This window comes from Rhinolophus sinicus, chromosome 4 (assembly GCF_057876585.1).
Source record: "Rhinolophus sinicus isolate RSI-liver-muscle chromosome 4, RSI-T2T, whole genome shotgun sequence".
NCBI classification, from domain to species: domain Eukaryota; kingdom Metazoa; phylum Chordata; class Mammalia; order Chiroptera; family Rhinolophidae; genus Rhinolophus; species Rhinolophus sinicus.
In genome coordinates this window covers 66,209,467-66,217,545 of record NC_142504.1, presented here as the reverse complement: position 1 = coordinate 66,217,545, position 8,079 = coordinate 66,209,467, and positions in this window count along the sequence as shown.

Genomic DNA, 8,079 nt, shown 5'->3' with positions numbered 1-8,079 from the left:
AAAGTTAGATGAAATGACCTAACTTTTTGCCAACAATTCATGGCTCTTGCATCACGACAATGCACCAACTCACAGGGCACTGTCTGTGAGGGAGTTTTTAGCCAGTAAACAAATAACTGTAATGAAACACCCTCCCTACTCACCTGATCTGGCCCCCAATGACTTCTTTCTTCACCCGAAGATAAAGGAAATATTGAAAGGAAGACATTTTGATGACATTCAAGACATCAAGTGTAATACAATGACAGCTCTGATGGCCATTCCAAACAAAAAAAAAATGTTCCAGAATTGCTTTGAAGGGTGGACTAGGTGCTGGTATGAGTGCATAGCTTCCCAAGGGGAGTACTTCAAAGGTGACCATAATGATATTCCGCAATGAGGCATGTAGCACTTTTTCTAAGATGAGTTTGCAAACTCAACGTATATTCTTCGGGATATATATATCACATATCCCGAAGAGAATATATATCATATATCCCGAAGAGAATAGTAACAAAAGTTAGCCGGTGCAGTTTTAACTGATTTATTTATGTTACAAACACTCACATAGTTCTTCCTAAGCTGGACACTGTTTAAGTGCTTCGCAAATATAACGGCATTTAACCTTCAGAACAATGTTATGAAGTAGATGCTATTACTGCTCTAGTTTAGAGATGGGGAAGCAGAGTCACAGTACATTTTCTGTTACCTAATTCATTATTTATTGCTTGGTCATTGTTTTAGAAAAACATTTTGACTTGTCTTGATCCTCGTTCTATTTACCCCCAAACAGAAAGGAACACAGGCTGAGCTTCCCTAGGATAAGTTATCAAGACAACCTCATTGATTTTCCTGGGTAAAGAGTTGATAAGGTCTGTGGCAGTTTCGTTAATGTCTTAATTTCCATTAAGAAGCAAATTGTACTTTGATTCAGCAGTTAGAATAATTTAAGATTGTTCTCATTGTTTTTAATTGTATTTACACGTGTAATCTTATATGTCATGGGGAACGAGTTCAACGATCAACTTAACAAAGGAAAATAAAGGTAGGGAGCAACATAATGGTGAAATTATCTCGAGAGTCAGGGTGACCAAGCATGCTGATTTGCCCAGGATTGAGAGATTCCTGGGACATGGGAGTGTCAGTTCTAAAACCCAGGCATCCCTGTGCAAACGGCGTAATTGGTCACCTCGTTTTGGCATGTGGCTTCTGACAGCACCAGATATGCAAAGAAATTAGAATTCAGCATCGGTGGGGCTTGTATTACGGAAAATGTGCCCCTCCAGTCGTCACTTGGGAAGTAGAGTGGAACAGTTCTGATGTCAAACAACAGAGTAAAGGCAATTAGTTTAGTCAAATCAATGCACAACTTCGTGAATATATTCAGATTTTAGCTTAATCAGTGAAACAAACAGAACATTCAAGTATGTTTTGGGGGTGCCAAAATAATTATTTTAAATGAGGATAATTCAAATACACTGGTTTGAAATAACTGATTGATTTCCCACCTTATTTTTATTTTATTTTAAAGGTACTTGTGTGGATTCAACTGCCATGTTACGTAGCTATAAAAACCTTACTTTCGGTGTCACCTTTAAAACTACTTCATACAGGGGTAAACTAAGCTCAAGATGTATTGTTTTTCCTCTGGTTAATCTATAGCAGTGAGAGGCATTATTTAGTGTTGCAGGGTTAGCCTCGTCTGATGCGAAAGCAAAGGGGGACTTGGAGCAGAGTGACTGCGTCTCCAGGTGTGACTGTGGATAGGCCATTGGACCCGGGGTTTCATTTTCCTCTTCTGTGAAAAGAGGGGCTGGGACCAGGTGCACTTTAAGGTCCCTAAATGTTGAAAACTCAGGAAAAAAATTACCTAATACTATTTCCTTCAGGTTAGCTTTAATTTATTTTCCTTCTGCTTTCACATGTATAAAAATTCCATCTTAGGTCTCATACACACTTATTGCACCCGTAAACCCTGCTAAGGGAAATTAAGGTTGGCATCAGGCACCATGCCAAACTTCCCAAAGTTTATGGCTACAAGAATCCTGCTATAAAGTCCATTGCCCCCAAAGCAGCTCCAGGCTCCTTCTGCAGAGTGACAGGTCTTCTGAGCAGTGACTCGGCCAACGTGGGTATTGGAAACACTCTGGGTCAGGCTGGAGGAAGGGTCTCAACACCTTTGGTTACAACTTTCCATTTTTTAAGGTCTTTGCCTTCTGCCCTTCTTCCATGAAACGTCCAGCATCTACTTCACACCCCCACCCCACCTTCCCTAGAGCATTTGCACATGAGCCCTTTGTGGCATTTATCTAATTCTGCTGCATGGCACAGTCAGACTCTTCTGGACTGTCAGCTACTTAAGGACAGGGACTACGTTTTGCATTCAGACTTTCTTTTCGTTCATTCACTCACTCTGACAGTCTGTGTTTGTGGACTGAATTTGAGGAATGGTCGTGTGAACCCTGACAACCCCTGATGGCTAATCTGTAATCTGAACTTTACACAGATATTCTTTAGAGGCCAGTGCTTGGTTCCCAGGCAGCGGGTCCTATACAAGGCTTGTTTCCCGAAGAAGTTTATGTTTTGGGCCTTCTCGAACTAGGGGAGGGTCCTCAATAATATGTTCATATAAGTTCTTGTAAAATGTTCAAATGTAATACTTTTTAAATACAATTGGTAAGACTGTCTTTTCCCATTCTGACCTCTCTTCCCCATCACAAGCCCCTATGTGGGAAGTGAGTGGCTGGGACAATTATGGGGTCCAGACAAGGGCAGTGTTTCCTAGTTTCCTAGGGCTGCCATAACAAAGGACCACAGCTGGATAGCTTGAAACAGTGGAAATTTACTCTCTCACAGCTCTGGAGGCTAGAAGTCTGTGATCAAGGTGAGAGAGCAGGGCCATGCTCTCTCTGAAACCTCTAGGGAAGAAGATGCCTTCCCTGCTTTGGTGTAGCTTCTGGTGGCTCTCTGAGCATGGTACACCAAACGGACTGAGAAAGAGCAGCTGGGTGTGTTGATGGGAACTTTGCAAGGGCAGAATCCTTGTCACTTGCATGCAGCCCCCCTCTCCCTGGCTCTGTCTTCCTGTTTCAGGAGAATGGTGATGATTGGATGAAGGAGCTTCTTGGTCTGAAAATCTAGGCTTTCTTTATGTGTGTGTAACTAAGCTAAAAAGAACAATGGCCATTTTCCCTTCAATTTGTAGATATTACAATCTTTAAAAAATCTTTATCAAAATAATCTGGCATATCCAATTGGAACATTAGCATAACATTTTATTCAAATACAACATACTACTATGAATGAGGAATTAGAAAAATATCTTAATAAATAACAGCATTTGTGTAGAGCTATTTTATCTTTTCCTGACTGAGACAATCGTAACGTCCAGGAAATCTTTCTGCATTTAGTTTCCTTGCTGAACAAATGATGGTCATGTAAACTCAGATGCAAAACAAATGCAAGGTGTTCTGGTTATGTGTTGCTGTGCTATTATATATTTCTGTATCTATTTGGCTATCTTTCTTGCCATCATGTGTCTATATTATTTATCATCTATTTATCTCTATATAATAATTCTATCACCGTCATCACCACCAATTTTGTCTTTTTGGTTAGACTGCACAGAAAGCGCCCATGAATGCTTAAGCACAGTTGATGTCATACATAAAATAACTACCAGTCACTAAATACTTCTTTTTGGTTTGTGTTTTATGAAAAATATATAATTTTTGTTTAAAAAACAAAACACACCAAGCAACCTAAAAGGTACAAAGAAAAAAACAGCAACAAAATGTTTTTAAATGTCATCATTCGGAAATAAACATTTCCTTTGTGACTATCACTCTAGTCCTCTATATACGCATATACGAGGTCTGACAATTAAGTTCACCAACTTGTTGACCGATGTTCCTAAACTTTTTTTGATATCAGAGGGAGTCTTCATTATGCATTTGTACCAATTGGACAAACAGTTAACCAAGTTTACTATTTGGAAGTGCTGAAAAGGTTGCGTGAAAGTGTTAGATGACCTGAATGTTTCTCCAACAATTCATGGCTCTTGCATCACGACAATGCACCAGCTCACACAGCACTGTCTGTTGAGGGAGTTTTTAGTCAGTAAACAAATAACTGTATTGGAACACCCTCCCAACTCACGTGAGCTGGCCCCCAATTACTTCTTTCTTTACCTGAAAATAAAGGAAATATGGAAAGGAACAGATTTTGATGACATTCAGGACATCAAGTGTAATGCTATGACAGCTCTGACAGCCATTCCAAAAAAAGAGTTCCAAAATTGCTTTGAAGAGTGGACTAGGCACTGACATAGGTGCATAGCTTCTCAAGGGGAGTACTTTGAAGGTGACCGTAACAATGATATTCAGCAACGAGGTGTGTAACACTTCTTCTAGGATGAGTTCGCGAACTTAATTGTCTGACCTCATATGATGGTAAAACGATCAATCAATATACATATTATTTTATAGGATGGGATTCTATCTACTATTTTATTTTCAAAATAAGTTTTTTTATTTAAAAAATTTTGAAGTACCTTCAAGACATCATTTTTGTCCAGTTTTATTGAGATCTAATTGACATAAGTTTAAGGTGTACAGCACAATGGTTTGACTTACATATACTTTGAAATGAGTATCACAGTAGGTTTGGTTAACATATGTCATATAGACATAAAAAAAAAAATTTTTAATGTTTTTTTCCTTGCATGAGAACTCTTAGGATTTACTCTCTTAATAAATTTCAAATATACTATACAGCAATGTTAAGTATAGTCATCATGTTGTACATGACACCCCTAGTTCTTGTTTATCTTATAACTTGAAGTTTGTATCTTTTGACCATTTCATCTAATTTCCCCATTCCCTCCTCCTACTTACTGTTTTAAAATAAAATTGTAACACTCAATCTTCATGGAATTCAGTGAAAGAGAATAAAAACTATAGTTGTTGAAATTTTGATAAATATTTCTCACAAGAGAGATTCATTTCTGTAAGATTTCTCTCAAATTTAAAACTGATTGGATTGTTCATGCATTTACACCAAACTTCAACTTGAGGCATTTTCTGTTGATTCCCTGCTCCGAGATATGGGGAAATTAGCACAACCTTGGGTCCTTGCATCATTTTTCCTAATATGTCTTGATTTTTTTAGTTATTAATGTTTCATTTTCAAAGTTTATAACATTTACATTCTGTTGTTTAACCACGATTGCCTCAGTATTTTAGTTTTATATTAAATAGGTTTAGAGCTCACCACCAGTTTTTAAAGAGTTTTTCCATTTTTTAAAAAAAAAGTATTTTGATTTATCCTTTGGTTGGCTGGATTTCATCAAGTTTTTCTTTTTCCAAGAAAAAGTCATGAATTTCTTGAATTATTCCTACATGACAGCATCTGCCTTTTGTATTTTTACTTTATGTACAACTTGGCTAAATAGGAAAATTCTGGTGACACTGTCCCTACTCAGAACATTGTAAAATATTGCTTTATTGACTTCTGGCATTGTATATTGCATTGGAGAAATCTGAGCCCAACCCAGTCTTTCCCCTTGTATGTAATGTAGATTTTCTGCCTGGATGAACATATGAATCTTTCTGTGTCTTGGAGTTTAGTAACTGTTCTGGACTAAGTTTGATGTTGATATATATATATATATATATATATATATGTGTGTGTGTGTGTGTGTGTGTGTGTGTGTGTGTGTGTGTGTGTGTATATGCACGTGTGTGTGTGTGTGTGTGAATGGTGCTTGTTGTATTCTTTTAAGTTGTAGACTCGAGTATGTCATTTCAGTAATATTTAATTCTACTAAATGAGTTTTTTATTTTCACCAAAGTCATATATGAACATAATTTAAGTGTCAAATATAGTCTGCCCACACTTCCTCAAAGCCCAATTCTTTTTCCAGAAACAACAAAATTCAAGTTTTCTGTTTCTTTTTATATTTACTTCCATATTTCTAAATAAGATGCTTATAATGCTGTTTCTTCATTTTTAGATTTTAGAAACTATTGAAAAACTTCCTGTGATGAAAGTTGAGATTTTTCCTTTTATTCTTCGTACCTCCCTTCAGGTAACAAAATTTTGATTGATTAGTGCCTTGTGTTTTCATTATTTTACATATGTAATTAGTGTTTATTGCCTATTAGTTGTTGTCATAACTAACTTAGAGGTTTTCCCTGAACACTCAAAGGCTTTCCCCATCTTCCTTACTCTGATTTTTCTTCTTCATAACCTTCTCTTGTCTTTCCTCTCCTCAAGAATACAATACAGGAACTTAATCTATTTTGTTCCTGCTTCATTTTCAGAGCCTAGAACAATGCCTGTCTTGAAACTGTTGGTCCTTAAATCCTTGCTAAATGAATAAATGCTGAGAAAATAGAGGGTTATAATAATATATTCTTTCTTGTGCAACTTTCTGTCTTTCTCAAAATTAATAATTGCCTGAAAGTAATCATCACCTCACTTTTTTATATGCTTATGTTTCTTTTAATTTATCATTAAATTGATCCTTTCCCAAATTTCCAAAGGAGTGGTAACCCCTCTAAATATTGTTTCTCTATGTTGGAATATATCAGGCAATCCTGCCTTCATCCCACAGCCTCCCTGGTGTCTGGAACTGAGAACAGCTGTGTGCAGGAGCCCCCTTCTCATGGAGGCTTTTTGTGCCCCTCCCTACTGGGTCCTTTCTTCCTGATTCCCAATCTTCTTCATCTTAGTTTATTTTCTCTTTTTAGTGGAACATATCTTCCAGTAATTTCTTGAGAAATGAGGGGAGATGTACTGTTTTGAGCTATTGCATGTCTGAACGGTTTTTATTTTAATATTTGTGATTTGGCTGGGACTAGAGTTCTAGGCTGGAAATCCTCTTCCCTCAGAAATCTGAAGTCATCCTATGTTGCTGCTGAGAAGTCCAGAATGATAATTCTGATATTTTTTCCTCTCTCTCCCTCCCTCTGATATTATTGAAGATATTATCTTTAATCTATTGTTCTTAAATTTCCCAGTGCTGTGCCCTGAAGTGGTTCTTTCCATTGATCATTCTGGGAAAAGCAAACTTCATTTGTGCAATATTTTCTTCTATTTTAAAAAATAATTTCCACTCTTTTTCCTCCTTTAGATTTCATATTAGTAGGGTCTTGTACTGTTTGATTTAATCCTCTAATTTTATTATCTTTTTTCTTCTATTTTCGTCTTACTGTTTTACATAATTGAGGATTTTTTCAATTTTATCTTTCAAACTTTTCATGCATTTTTTAATTTAAACTCTCATGTTTTTAATTTCCACTGAGCCCTTTCTTCATACCTCAATTTCTAGTGTTCCTTTTTACCCTCCTAACATAAACTCTTTTTACTTCTTGAATGCACTATTATATATTATCTTTTGGAAGATGTTAATTATTATACTTTTCTAATTCTGCCTGAGTTCAATTTTTGCATACACTTTGGCCTGTCTTGCATGTTGAAGGCACTCCCCTAATATCTGATGATAACTTTGCAACGCTAAATTTGTGAGGAAGGCAGTAAAAGTGAATGGGAGGAGGTCTTTGTGGGTGGTTCTTATTGATGAAGGGGCTGTGCTGGAGGGTGTTTTAAACAGGTATCCAGAAGTTTCTTCCGGAATCCCTAGATGTTCAGGAACTTAGGAGTTTTTCTCTGAGTCTGTCAGTCTTCCCAGAGAAGACAGCCCTGTGTTCTGTGAAAGGATGGAAGAAGGGGCCAGAGTCTCACAGAAGCTTGTGGACTTCCGCTTGGCCTTCCAAGATAACCTTTCACAACTGCCTCCATGAATCCTGAGCCCATCTTGAGAGGGAGAGAGTTTCACCCAGTGGAGCACACCAGGCCAGGGAATTTTGGGGTCAATTGCTCCTTAGCCAGAATTTGGATCCATTTCCTTGTTTTCCACTTGTTACCTCAATGCTGTGATTCCTTGAGAGCATCTAGCTCTCAAGACTTTCTGGGAGCTTGTGGGGGTGGACTTGCTCTCTTGTGGCTATCACTTTCCATAGGCTCTTAAGGTTCAGCCTTCTCTGTGCTTCTCTTCTACTTATTTTCTAAATTGCAAACTTCCTTAACATTCCTCAC